The sequence below is a fragment of the Ambystoma mexicanum genome, chromosome 5p (assembly GCF_040938575.1).
Source record: "Ambystoma mexicanum isolate Mex_15411 chromosome 5p, UKY_AmexF1_1, whole genome shotgun sequence".
In the NCBI taxonomy this organism is placed as follows: Eukaryota; Metazoa; Chordata; class Amphibia; order Caudata; family Ambystomatidae; genus Ambystoma; species Ambystoma mexicanum.
In genome coordinates, this window is record NC_090930.1 from 123,956,738 (window position 1) to 123,972,127 (window position 15,390).

Below are 15,390 nucleotides of genomic sequence, written 5' to 3' on the forward strand. Positions count from 1 at the left end.
GAAGTGAAGAACATCCTAGACTCCAAAATTTCCAGGTCTAAATTATACTATCTGGTTGATTGGAAAGGATACGGTCCCCAGGAAAGGTCTTGGGAACCCTCAGAACATGTCCACGCACCTCGTCTGGTCAAGAGATTCCATCTGAATCACCCCGACATGCCTAAGCCCCGGGGAAAGACACACTTAGGAGGGGCCTTGAGGGGGGATACTGTCATGATCACTGCTTCCAAGGAGTCAGGACCAGCCCAACGTCCTTGGAAGCAGGCCCCTAACCCTGATCCTAGGCACCAGCCGGTCCCCACAGGGACCTTTTGGACCTTGTCCTGGCGCCGGTGGCACCAGGCTCATCAGAAGCATAGGTCCCGGCACTGGAAGCGCCAGGTTCATCATTGGTGTGAAGGTGCTTGGGTGGACTTACCTGCGGCAGACCATGCTGCTTACTTACCAGACTCTTAGAAGTCCTTGGTGAACTGGGACTACTTTCTTACCTGGGTGGGGCAGCTCCACTCCCTGGATACAGCACTGGAACTCTTCTGGAAGCAGGAACTCTTTTCTTACCTAGGCGGGGCCGTGGAAGGAGATGCCTCATCACTCCTAGGCTATTTAAACCACACCCGATTGATGAAACGTGCTTCGCGTTATTCTGCATCTGCAGCAGAACGCTCACCGAGTCTGTTCCAGCCTTTCTTCTTGGGATCCTGAACCTGCAAGAATTATACTTACCATTCCTGCACCCGATCAACATCAGCACCTGCAAAAGACCAGAAACAACAGGTTAGCAGAACAAACTTAAACACGCAGTGCTTACTTACCTGATCCATCGGCAGCGGCCGTGTCTCATGCTGCACCTTCGCCGGCAAAGATAAACAGCATTATCATACTTACTGGCACGCTGTGCATTCCGGCTTCTTCACGCTGCATCTTCACCTGCAAAGATAAACAGCATTATCATACTTACGGGCACGCTGTGCCTTCCGGCTTCTTCACGCTGCATCTTCACCTGCAAGGATAAACAGCATTATTCTACTTACCAGCACGCTGTGCATTCCGGATTCTTCACGCTGCATCTTCATAGACAACAGCAGTGTTACACTTACCGCCACGCGGCGAATTCCGGATTTCTTCATTCTGCATCGTCGTCTGCAAAGACAAAGAAAGAGACAGTAAGAGCGCTTGCCATACTTACGCAATTCCAGGCGCTTCACCGCCACACATAAAAAGACTATAAAGACTAAAGGTGTCCAGAAACTTACCGGTCGTGCAGACAACGACGGTACCCATCCTCTGAAGTCAAGAGGCCAATGTTTCACCAGTGAAGGAACTGGCAACGGCACCCTGCACTAGAAGCAGATGGAGAGCCCAGCATTCACCTATCTAAGGTGAGCACGTTGACCTGGGAGGGGGGCTCAACAGTCAGGCTGGGAGGAGAGAGATAGGGACATTCACAACCCAGACCTTTAACCCCCATATTATTTCACCTGCAGAAACCTCACCCTTCGAGTCCGACACACAGTGCGGAGAGGTTCGACCCCAGAAGCCAACCGAATCCTGCACATCACGTTTCGTGTTACAGACACCTTCCTGCCAAGACCCGCGCCTCTGTGGGAATCAGGTGAGCGTTACACTGGGTGACCTCCAAAAAGAACACCAGGACTTGCTAGAGCACACCAGGAGGATGGAGGAGGTTCTGGCAAGACAGGAGCAGGCCAGTAGGGAGGGGACTCAGGAGGTAACCCTCCTGCAGCAAAGACTGGCCCAGTGCTCCAGGACCAATCAGGAAACGCAGAGAGAGAATGAGGCTCTCTGCCAGCACAATGATAAGCTCCAACAACAGGTAGCGATGCAGGAGAGACTGATAGAGTCTAGTAAGGCCTTAACTGAGGAACTGAAGGCGCAGGATCTTGCATTGCAACAGGGAGCAGGGGCGGATAGAGACCAGGTTCGCTGGGAAAGGGAAACTCCTGAGCATAACCTCAGGAGCCCTAGTACCAGAGTCCTTTATCTCTCTCAGTCCCTGGACTCTGCCACCCCCATGTCCCCTGGCGCACATGAGCACCGGGCCACAGGGATGGCAGATTACTATCCAGCCAGAAGCATGGGGCTCATAGGCCAGTACCTCCCAGGAAGGGATGGGCGGGCATCCGGGTATGGGCACCCAAGCACAGTGCAATTTAGTGGGGAACCCCAGGAGAATAGGCCCATTAAGGGCATCCTGAAAACTTCTGCCCAGTTAGGTCAGCGGGGGGGTACCCATCAAATCCTGGCAGCAAAGAGGAATCTGAAGACTCCTCTGAACGGCGCAGGACACAGGAGACCAGGTCCCCACATTCTGCCAGCCATTCCCAGGCTCGCAGAATCCGGGAAAACCCAGAAGATCAGACAGGAACCTCTGGGAGCAGTGCCTCTGAGTCAGAGGATGAATGGACCAGGGTTACCCGAACCAAAAAGGCCAATAAGGCAAAAAGGGCCTTGCTTAAGGACCCATTGAAGCAAATAAAGGCAATAAGGAGTGTTATCACGCCTTATCATAAGAACGCCAAGTATTCCGTATGGGAACACTTGGAGCTCTATGAGCAAATGATGGAGACTTTCCATTTGAAGGACAGCAGTAGCTGCATCCAGTACGTCAAATGGGCATTCTCCCCAGAATACTCCAGTTTCTTTGCGGGGCTGGAGGACCAAAATCATTTAAGATGGTCCACCTATAAGGCGGCCATCTTGAAACATTTTTCTGTTCACAGAAATCCTCAAGAGGCTCGCAAGGCAGCCTACAATTTGCAATGTGGGGAGGATCAGGCACCACAAGAATTCGTGCAAGAACTGAAACGTGCCTTTGCGCAGACCACCAGAAGGGTGCGCACAGACAGCAGAGAATTTGTCAATACATTTTTCCATGCCTTGCCCAAATATATAATGACCCAGCTTGTGAGAGATTTTCATGAGAAAAGATCTTTAGACTGGGTCATTGAACAGGCTACCCGGATCTATGAGGTGCAGAAGCCCATAGAAAATAAAAGCAATACCCAGAAAAATCCCAAAACCAACAGCACCCCTGCTGCTGCCAAGGTGGCAGAGGTAAAGGTCACCCCGTTTTGGATTTGGAGATGGGGGGGGCCTAAAAACCTACCTGCACCTAATAATTCACAGCCCAGAAGGCCCTCGGGCCAGTCACAGACAGGGAGTCGAGGAGGTAGTCCCACAAATGGGGTCCCCCGCTCCCCTGACTACGTAAGTCCCCGCTACAAGGGAAACCGACCAATCCTGGGTTATGTGTGGACTCCTCCAGCCCAAGGGGGGGATCCAGCCAAGCACCTGACCCGGGGAACTTCCCTCCTAACTTCCCCCAGGAGGGCAGAAATCCTCCAAATCCTGTGCAGAACTTTTTCCCCAGGTATCCACCCAATTTGCAGCCCCAAAATCATCCATCCTTCTTTCCCCAATTCCCTGAGCCCAGACAACCTAATCCGGGAGAGGGGAGGCCAAGGGTGGAGGGGTACCAAAATCTTCCCAACCAGGGGTACTACAAGAGAAGGGATAGCTACCCTTCCTGGGATCAGCCCAGGGGAGAAAATAGAGCCCCGTATCAGCCTGAGCGGGTTTCACAACTTGAGCGCCAGGTCCAAAATATGGCACGGGATCTGGGTCACATACTGAGGGCTCAACAGAACCCTCAGATGAGCATGCCACCGCAGAATGCCCCAAACTCTGGACCTGGTGCTCCAGAACAATGACGGGGGCAGCACCCCGATAACCCCGGTTCCCAGGGAGGAGGCACAAGGGGAAGGGGGGTGTAAAGCCTTGGAGGAAGCTTCCTTCCCAACTTGTAAACAGCCCCTGGAAAACCAGGAACCGGAAACAAAATCTCCTACCCCTGAAAGTCTGCCACCCAAGGAGCAGAGAGGAGGTAGGAGAAACAAAGGACCCAAACAGACCCACTTTGTGGAGGAGGTACAGGTCTTCCAATTTGAGGGAGAGGGATCCTCAGAGGATCCTGGGGAAAGGACCTTCTCCTTCCGAGATGGGGGAACTCCTCCCAAGGAAAAATGGGTCCCAAGGGATGCCAATTCAGACTGGGGAGATATGGAGACTGAGCTACCGCCGCCCATCATCTCATCCCAGAACCCACAATACCAAAATCCCCTGGTTCAAACCCATCCTGGTGACTGCCTCCAAGAAGGGGGAGGCGGCCCAGAACCGGAACCAGGGGAACCCACAATGGCTCTGATCTCCAGTTGCCAACTTTTTCTTTCAGATTCCCAAGGCTCTCCACAGAATTCTGCCCAAATCTCTTCTCTCGCCATGCCCAAAACCACAAAGTTAGCCCACCAGTTGTCCAAAAATGTGCATTATCTGTGCCCCCTTGAGGAGAAGGAGGGAAGATACTATGCCCCGGTACAAGTACAGGGGCAGGGTACAATTTTGGCACTGGTGGACACTGGATCCCAAGCTACCCTTCTGTCCAAAAGGGCCTTTGAGGAACTAAGTGCAGGAAGGGGGGAGAATTACCGAATTCCTCTCACCTCTCTTCCTGGACAACTGCAGAACTTTGAAGGGAAGGAAATTCCCGTTGAGGGGACTGCAGACTTGGACATTAAAATTGGGCGACACAAGGTGAAACACCCGGTCATAGTAGTGACTCCAGAGGGCACCCCTTGTTTAGTAGGGAATGACCTCCTGAGAAGGTTGTCACCCCTAATAGATTGTGTAAACAAGGTCCTCTAGACTCAGACTAGCCGACCAATAAAATTAAAACAGAGTGTCAACCATGTTAGTTTAAACGGCACCTGCCACAAGGTTGAACAAAAATCTGACCAAGTAGAATTTCACTTCCAGAACAATCAAATTCCAGACGTGACAGAAATAGCAGTAGGACAACAGACTGGTGATGGGGGGTCCTCTCTATTTCTGAAAATCAACCTTCCTTCCAGTTTAAAGTGGTATTCCACACTGGAAGGAAACACCCTGAAATTCTTTACTAATCCACAATCAGAAACTCCCATTCCTATAGTCCAGAAAGATGTGAAATCAGCTCAGAGCCTGGCTGATATTCAGCACATTGGAGAGCAGTTGTTCATCCCTGTTCAGTTAAATGATGGGAAGGACTCTGTTCTCGCTCGAGTGTGCGTGAACAATGGTAAGAGCTTCATCAGCGAAGCCATGTTCCGCCAACTCCCAAAAGATCCAGCCATTCCCACATTCAAACTGATAGACAAATGGGAAATGGACCTGGAAGCACCCATTTCCAAACATGTCCTGCCAAGCAGGTGTATGCTCAAAATCTCCATTGGCAACAAGAGCATAGTCCACAATTGTTGGGTCGTGCGAGACGTCACTGCCGCTTTTTACTTAGGCAGTGACATTCTCAATCGCTTTGCCATTAGTTTGGACCTAATAAACTTCAAAGCTTGGTCCCGATTAGCGGATAATCCCAGGGGCTTTGATGATCCAGAAAAAGCATTTAGGTCAGCTCAATTGCTACCTTATGCAGTTGAAATTCAGATTAAAGAGGAAGTCATTATCCCAGAAAGGACCCGACAATTCTCCCTGGAAGTGAAAGTTAAAAGAAGACAACATTTGAAAAACCCTGATGCTTACATACATCTAAATGCTTCTCTCCAACAGCAAGGGTTAGGGGTAAACTCAACTCCATTAGTCAACATAGAACATAACACCATTCCAATAGAGGTGGATAACAGTGACTTAAAGAGTATTACTCTAGCCGCAGGCACCATTATTGGAATGGCGGTTGATGACCAACATTTTTCCATTGATCTAGGAAATGAACTGTTAGGACCAATCCCCAAGGACTGTTTTGACAGTGACAGTGAGGACAATACAACACCAGACAGGATTTTTACCCGGCATGGGGGGAACTTCCTGGTGTACACTTCCTGCCCTTATGGTAAGGAAGATGTGACTTGTGACTTCAGGAGGGATGAGGTGATTTTCCAGGTCCATGAGGGTTGCCTTTCCCACCTGAAGCCTCCAGTCCAAATCAGCACTCTGACCAGGGACTTCTCCACCCAGCTGGAGGAGGCCGCTGAGATAGCCAAACCAGAAGTCTTTCCAGGCTTCAGGCAGATGGTTGAAGAGAGAGTCAACCTAGCTGATGCCCGTGTGACTCTGGAACAAAGAAAAAGTTGAAACAAGTTTTCTTGGATTTCCAAGATCTCTTTGCGGTAGACTCATATGACTGTGGTCGCACCGACATCCACACAACAACAATCCCTACGGACCCTGGAATGACTCCAGTGTTTGTGAAGCAATATCGCTTGCCTCTTGCATCCATGGAGTCCCTTACTGAAATAATTAAGAACCTTGAGTCCCGGGGAATAATCCGTCCAGTTCACAGCACCTTCAATAATCCGGTGCGGGGAATACTGAAACCAAACGGCCAGTGGAGACTCTGCGCCGACCTCAGGGAGCTCAACAAACGGGTCCATACTTCCCGATGGCCTCTGCCCTACATTGACCAAGGGCTGGCCCAGATCCAGGGGTCACAGGTATTCACTGCAATAGACCTGACCAATGGATACTGGACTGTGCCTGTCAGTAGGGAGGACCAATACAAGCTGGCTTTTACCTTTGGGGGCCAGCAGTACACATGGACCCGGACTCCCTTCGGATACCTCAACTCCGGCAATGAATTCAACATTTTCCTACACAAGGCCATGCCCGACCTGGGTGCAAGGGGTAACCTGGCTTATGTAGATGATGTCCTCATCAAAAGTTCATCTGTGGAGGAACACATAGCGGAGATCCGTTATGTTCTGACCCAGTTGAGGGCCGCCGGAGCAAAACTTTCCATTCAGAAAGCACAGTGGTGTAGAACCCGTGTTAATTTCTTGGGGCATGAGATTACTCCTCAGGGTCTCTGTCCCCAGGAAAAGAAAGTGGAAGCACTTCAGAAACTGAAAGACCCCACAACTCTGCGGGAACTAAGGAGCCTCCTTGGACTGACTAATTACAGCAGAAAGTTCATTGAGGGCTACGCAGAGATCAGCAGACCCCTGATTCATCTCCTGAAGGGGGGGGGTCAAGTGGGAATGGGGTTCAGAACAAGCCGAGGCAGTAAGTCAAGTCAAAAGAAGCCTCTCACAAGCGCCTTGCCTAGCTTACCCTGTCAGAAACAAGGAGTTCTTCCTGAAGACGGGGTTCTCTAATACGTGCTTGACGGCAGCATTATACCAAAAGCATGACAAGGTCAATAAAGTAATCTCCTATGCAAGCAAAACTATATCCTCTGTGGAGGAAAAATTCAACAAGTGTGAGAAGGCACTCCTGGCAACGGTGTGGGCATTGAAGAATTACCGCCCGTTTATCCAGGGGGAACACATCATAGTGGAGACTCCACACCAGCCTCTTCAATATCTCCAAAGTGACAGAATCCGGGCCGGAAATGTGAGTAATTCCCGAATTACTTCCTGGATTCTGTCAATGCAAGGCTTTCCTGTGGAGGTCAGATATGGCCAAAACAAGAAGAGTCCGCTCGCGCAAGGTCTGGCTGACTTGCATGATTGTGCCAGAGAAAACTGTCTCGAGGACGAAAGTCTAAAAATCAAGGACAACACGGAGGCATACCTAAATTCCCCACACAAAGTCTTTGAAGAGGACAAGTGTGAGGGAATGCCCACTGTCTATGTGGATGGATGCTCTTACCATGTTGACAACAACGAGGAGAAAGAACTGGTGGCCGGCGTAGGGAATGCATGGGTGAATGAGTCCCCAGAACCCTCTGCTGGATACAAAATTGGTCCCCGAAGTAGTCAGATGGCAGAATTGATGGCTGTGCATCAGGCCCTCCTCACTGCTGTCCAGCATCAACTCCACGAACTGGTCATAATCACCGATTCGGATTATGTACGGAACGGGTTCGTGGAGCACCTGGTTAATTGGAAAACCAGAGGCATGTTATGTGCTAACAACAAACCCTTGAAACATGGGAAGTTGATCCAAAACATTTATGATCTGGTCACCTCGAAGGGGATGACCATCTATTGGAAGAAGATCAAGGGTCATTCCAAAATAGAGGGACCAGACAAAACTGGAAATGACTTAGCTGATAAGCTGGCCAAAACCGGGGCCCTCCAAGGGGATCTAATTGAGATTGAGACCTGTTGGGGGAAATCCAGGTCACTGCTAGCACTAGGTCCCAGACAAATGCTCACAATGAGCTTTCAATTGCACAATGGAGTAAGGAGACCCCTGATGCTGATTTGATTACCGCTCAGAAGGGGGATCCAATAATTGGTAATTTTTACCAGCACCTTGAGGACCCTGAGAACTTTCCCCTGACGGATGCCGATTACATTGGGAAAGAGGACCTAAGAGTGTTGATGAAATGTCCATAAATGTTCTGAATCCAAGACGGTTTGCTGGTAAGGAAATCCAAAGCTGGCCACGATCAGTGGGTGGTTCCTACCTCATTCCGAAGCCTGACGTTAAGTCACGCCCATGATGCGGCCACCGCCGGTCATAGGGGTTTCACACAAAACTGGAAATCTTAAGAGAGGTTGCATACTGGCCACACATGGGGCAGGACCTTGACCAATACTTGAAGGGGTGTCTTGTGTGTGCACAATTTCAGCCATCATCCCTCACGCACCGTGCACCCCTCCAAAAGAGGGGGATGACACTGCCATGGTCAGATTTACAAATCGACTTTGTAGGCCCCGTGATTCGCTCTGTTAGGGGGAATAAGTACATGTTGACTGTGACATGCTTGTTTACCAAGTGGGTGGAATGTCTCCCAGCCCTAAACTGCAAGGCAGAAACGGCAGCTGCCTTGATGATTAACCACATCTTTTCCCGTTTTGGTCTACCTCAAAGGATTGAGTCAGACAGAGGTAGCCACTTCACCAGTGAAGTAATAACAAAGATGTGGGAGATACTGGGGTCAAAAGGAAGTTGCATCTTGCTTACCGGCCAGCTTTTTCTGGAGCAGTAGAGAGATACAACCCGAACCATTGTGAGCATATTTAAGAAGTTTGTGGCAGATTCTGGGCCAAGTTGGGATATCCGATTACCTCTGGTCCTAATGGCCATCAGATCTACCCCTTCATCTGCAACCAAAATGTCACCATTTGAGTTGATGACTGGACGCAAGATGGTGCATCCCCAGCATTTGCTCTACAGAACCCAAGAGCAAACGTTGATAAATGCCTCCACAACCCATGAGTATGTGGAGAATTTAAGGAAACACCTTCAACATGCTTTTGCCTATGCTCAGCGGAATCTAGAAAGATCAGCCGAGAGTATGAAGACCCACTATGACCTGAAAACTTCCAGGAAGGAATATCAGGTGGGAGACCGGGTCTATCTATACAATTTCCAAAGGAACCAGGCCAAACAGCGAAAACTTTTGTTGCCTACATGGAAGGGACCCTTTGAGATTATAGACAAGATCTCCCCTGTGGCCTACAAGATCCGCATCCCCAAAGGCGGTTTGGCAGAGGGGGAAGACAAGTGGGTCCACATAAACCAGTTGAAGTGTTGCCATCCCAGGCACACTTTGCAGCAACTGGAGGAGTCCTCTGCAATCCCAGAGGGTACCGCTCCAGAGTAATTCAATTCCAACCCTAAAAGATCCTACATATAGCCTATCAAATTCTGTGTTTCTCAAGTTTATGTGTTCCTGTCTCTTAATTTAAAAAAATGCGCATGTTCATATCTGTTGAGTTCTAAAATATATATGCCACCCCACTATATCAATGGTGGGGGAGAAATGTCCATGAATAGGTATTGCCGCTCTTCCTTTGTCGTCCTAGGAGAAAGAAAACCTGGAGGCTGGCCAAGGAGGACGATCCGGAGACCGGGAGCAGAGACGCAAGGGGCCCGGGGTACCGCCCAATATTCCCATCAGGACCGGCGAGGAGAACCGATCGATCAGTACCGGATGGAGGAAAAGATGCTGAACTGTGCCATTTGCAGAATTGGAAGAAGATTATGCGGACATACCAGTGCGTGGGTCAAAACCCTTGTGCACCCGACTCCCCATCGACTCAAATTCAAAGTGCAGTCGCGTGGGGGGGGCTTTGTTGGGGGTCCTGACCCACGTTTGAGCTATCATGCTGCAACATTTGGTGCTGTGGGCTTAGAAAATCCAAGATGGCCAAAAAGCCCACATGTGCGCCAAAATCCAGGCGAACCACGCAGTTTGTGCACACTAAAATGGTTGCCTAACTTGCCACCCACCAGTGCGAGCAGGATGGGCCGGGGTGCCATGAGTGAAATGTGTGCCCAAGGAAAAACCGCACTTTAAAATCACCTTTTGTTTCTCTGAATGCCAGCTCAAAATGCCTATTTTCAAACATTGCAACACATCCAAAAATCTCACTGAACACCAGCGGACATCTGGCAGAATGAAATATGTGTGCATACTAAATCTGGGAAGATGAAGAGCCCAAAACAATGTTCATAACAAAACTGGCTGATCTATGCATGTCAGCATCCTAACTGAAACTGGATTAAAACCACCAAAATCGAAATGTTTAAATTAACTGAGTGACCTACTTTTGAGTGTCACATAGTTTGTAACTGTTAAAATGTCAGAGTTTTGAACTTAGAATCAGCATTCTAGCTGCATGTGTAAAAATTGTTAGTTTATTTGAATGCAGAAAACTGGGTAACTAGAAGTGACATTAGCTGGGGCCTGGCTTAAGGAACTGAATTCTGCCTGACATCTACCCCCACAGGAGTTAAAACCTGCTCAGCCACTCTTCCCCTTGCAAAAAGGAGTTGTCACCTCTCTGATTAGATTAGGGGTGGAGCAGCTACAGAGAGTTGAAGAAAGGCCTATCCTGGGCCCAGGCAGAGGGTTTATTGGGGGAGGCCATAAATGGCTTCCTCTTGAACAATGGGTCTTCCAGGGCCCAGGCAGATGGTTTATTAGGGGGGACCATAAAATAGCTTCCTCTTGGCAGAAGCTGGGAGGGGCAGGGTCTCTGAGCTTGGCAGAAACTGGATAAACTGGTTTCTCCACCATGTGACCTGGGAAGACGCACCCCTGTTGGCCAGAATATGATTTTAAGAAAGATGTATAACTCATGGTGCGGACTTGTCAAAATTATTTAAATGATACCATAATTCTTGTGATTTTTCTGTGCACGTGTTCAGACGCGTTGGGAATTTGTGTGATGTTCTGGGGCAAAACCCTGCTATTTATGTACTACAGACTCTGTGTTTAAGCTAGAGACATGGGAGTTTACTGGAGTATGTATGGACTGGCCGTGTACATGTGTATAAATCTGGAGAAAAATCTGATGTTGCAAAACCCACTAAAAAGCACCAAATGTTGCCATTCTGAATGCAAGCCCCCAGGAAGAGCAGAGTTTGAACAGGGTATACCTCATGTGATATGTGATGGGTGCATGTAATTTCAAACCACTGTGTATCTATGAAATATGTCTTTAGGTCAAATATAGATTGTGTGTAATTTGACAGGGGAGTGTCCTTTCTGCAAGCCATTAAATGACATCGCTCTGACACTCCACTTCTTTTCCCCAATCAAGAGAGAAAGGAAAGCTTGACCAATGGACAGTTGAGAGAGGGGCTGGCTAGTGATGCTGCACACACACCCACTTTCAAAAGACATAAAAAGAGCCACTGGAAGCTAGAGAGGAGATTCAATTCCATTTGCTGCAACGCGCTCTGCCGGACCACACAACATCCAGAAGATACTAGATCCAACACTTAGACTTTAAAACTCCAAAGAACTTGATTCAGAACTCAAAGCAAGGGCCTAAACCCACAAACTGAGAACTCTTCTCAGTAGGCCTCAGCATCCAGCAAACCTAAAAGCGGTAGCAGCATCCAGGAGCCGTGCAGATCAGCGCTGGGTCCAGAGAAAGCTGTGCAGAAAGATCCAGAAGCAGTGCTGTACCCAGAGAAAGCAGAGCAGTATCCAGAACCAGAGGCCAGAGATCCAGAGTGACCCAGACCGCTGTTAGCAGAACCAGAGAGCTGACCCAGATCACTGTGAAGTGCCGAGACCAGAACCGGAGTCCAGTCCAAAACCTGACCAGATCCGTGGCGAGGCCTAATTCAAAAATATATTGTGAGTACCTAGCAGAACTGTGCAGAACCAATCTCTTAGTTAAAATAATATAATTCAAACTATTTTAATCTAACCAGAACTGCCTCCTAACTGTCACCTGTCATTTCCTAGCTTCAAGCTATAACCTGTCGTTTTGAACTTTTAAAATTTCAAATCCGAAAAACTACCTTTATTTGATCGTCCGTATCTCTGGAACCGTTTGGGCTAGGAACTTGGTTTAACTTTCCTCTGAAAGCTTAGAATCCCAGCTTTCCAACAAGCTACTCCCTATACTTTCTTCATAATCATGACGCGAATTTTGCCGCGATTTGCGATTTGGCCCGATTTCTTGTAAAAAGATAGCTGCTTTTGCCTGAACTAATAAATTTCGTTTGCCTCTGAAGAACCATCCATGAATCATTGCTAGAGTGAGCCTGGACTAATATTAACTCGATACCACTCACCCTGAACCTCCTGAAGGGAATTAAAAGCATTTTCAGCATATTTCTCACTGCATTGTCACCATATTCAAAGCACTTGTGTCTGTGTTTCAAAACTCCTATCTGTTGTATAAGCTGCTGGGGGGGAATTGAACTGAATTCTATTTGATTGCATTCCTAAGAACTGAGTCCCATTCTATTCATCTCCTTACATTGCATAAAGGGGGGGGGGTGAATTGTTCAAGAAAGTGATTACATTGTCTTTTGCTGAAATCCTATCAAGTTATTTTCTGTACTGCATTTCATTCCACATTGCATCCATTTGAAACCATAAAAGTATTGTTGCTATCGTATCCATCCTATAACCACTCATCATTGATTATAAAGAAGTGGGCTAGTGCCGGACTATCCATTATTGATTACTGCTCAGATTAAGTGTGATATTCAATTATTAATTTATTATAAAGTGTGATATATATATATATATATATATATATATATATATATATATATATATATATATATATATTGTTTAAATTATCAAATAAACCTTTTAAACTTGCAAAACAGAACTACTTCTTGGCTCAGTGGGGTCAGGGGGATTCCAAGAGAGGGGTGTTATATAGGGGTAATCATCCAGAACTCATGAACTGGACGTAAAGATATATCAATAAGGGTTTCCATTCAGTATCCCAGACTAGGCATTGACTTAGCTGTAGTGTTGAATTGAATCCTCTTACAATTGGCATTCTTTTTTTCTGTACTTATTGAAAACCCACACTTCACAAAAAAACAGGATCCTCTCTGATGGATAGGTCATCAGTTAATTTATTCTAGCACTAGGGAGCTGAAAACAACGTCATTGATAACAAGAGGCAATAAAAGCCATCAAAATATGCATTCAGGATGGTACATTTTTTGAGTGGAGCGACGTCACGTTTTCCCTCAAATATGCCCTAGCGACCGAGTTTGGTTCGGGGTGGTCGTCCCCCAAGAAACCTTTTAAAACAATGGGTTGAAATGGTGCATTTCACAGAACGCTTGGGTAAAAAGCCAAATAGTTTGCAATTGGTATTTTAGGATAACTCATGAAAAAATGCGACAGATGCAAGTCATCAACAGTGCACAGGAGAATTTCTCCAACACATTTTCATGATGCCTTTGCCCACAGTATGTGCCAATATAAACATATTTGCATGCTGGCAGCACCAATATATGCCAGTATTTCCATATAAGAACATACTCATGTTTGCTTTACGCATAATGTCAGTAATTATACTATCAGAAACCATGTCTATGCTTGTTCTGCCAATGGCAGTATCCCAACATAAGGACATACTTCAGTTATGATATGATAGGTTATTTATAATGCATTTAACACACAGATGAATCCAGGCACGGACCCAGGGATCGAACCTGTGGTGCTCCAGGTCATCTTGCTTCCAAGGTGAGCATGTTGCCCCTGAGCTATGCACCCAAGTTGGCTTTACCGTTAAAAATGCAAGCCATAGTATGAAAACATGTCCAAACTGGATGCACCAAAATGCCAGTCTAACTACATACTAACAATGATCATGCTTGCTTTATCAAAGATGCCCAATACAAAATGTCATACAACAATAGGAAATGGCTGCACCATAATTCCAGTCCTGTCACTAGTGGAGGCTCGCCCATAGGAGCCACTAGGGTGGCTCCCACCCCTGATCCACCCACCCCCTCTACACCAGCCATACATGTTCAGGACACACCAGGTTATGTGCTAATAAAAAAAACAAAAAGCACACAAAATTATAAAAAGAATTTGCATTATGGAGAAAATAATTTTAAATTGCTCCAAAGTAATGCAAATGTAGTATTTTCATTTGCAAAGAATCTAAAACATTTACATTCTTTGTAAAATCAAAGACTGGTGGTGCCCCTTATGCCCCACACAGCACTTTTCATGGGTGAAGGCCGGTGAATAACGCGCCCATACCTTCACTCATGTAGAGCTTTAAGAAAGGCACTGGGAGATCACGGGTGGCATCAGCCATTCAAGACTCCTCCAGGGTGCAGTTAGAAACAGCCCCAGAGGGATCCTGAATAGCTCTTCACCCCTCCCTCTGCCTGTCTGTCTCAGGCCAGGGGCGGGGTCAGAATTCTGACTCTACCGTCTGCCTGACAGAGAAATAGGCAGGAGGAGGTGTGAACGGAGGCTCTGGGTCCTGGCTGACCCTCTTCCGACCACGTAATGACATTGGAGGAAGAGGGAGAAAGCCCAGGTCTTCAGAGAAGAGCACCGCCTCGGGCCACTCAGGTAAGTGCTGTGCCTGTTTATATATGTGTATGTGTATGTGTGTATGTGCGTGTGTGTGTGTGTGTGTGTGTGTGTGTGTGTGAGAGAGAGAGAGAGAAAGAGAGAGAGAGAGAGAGAGAGAGAGAGAGAGATTGGGCCTCATTAAGAGTCCGGTGGTAACCGTGCCTGAAATTCCGGCAGGTTATCGCCGGACTCATATTACAATTCTGCCTCCGTGATTCCCAGAATTACCGGGGCATTACGACCCCAGTGAGAAGGAATTTGGTAAATCCCCTTTCCCATTGAGTCCCATAGGACCACGTGATGGTGCCGGTGTTTCCACGTCCGCCTGCAGGCGGGTGGTGTTAAACCCGCCAGATCAGACCTGGCGGGAATGACACCTCCCGCCTGCAGAACTCGAGATCACCCGGTCCAGAAAGAACGGTGGTGGCGGGTTTACCGCTACCGTTATTTCCAGACCGGGTGACTCGTAATGAGGCCCATTGTATTTTTAATGTGTGCGTGCATGACTGTATATGCATGAATTAAGTGTTCTGGTGAGTGCCATGTGTATGATTGAGGATTAGAGGCTATATGGGTGGGTGGCTGCTTGTGTGAATGATGTGTATGTGTGTATGAGG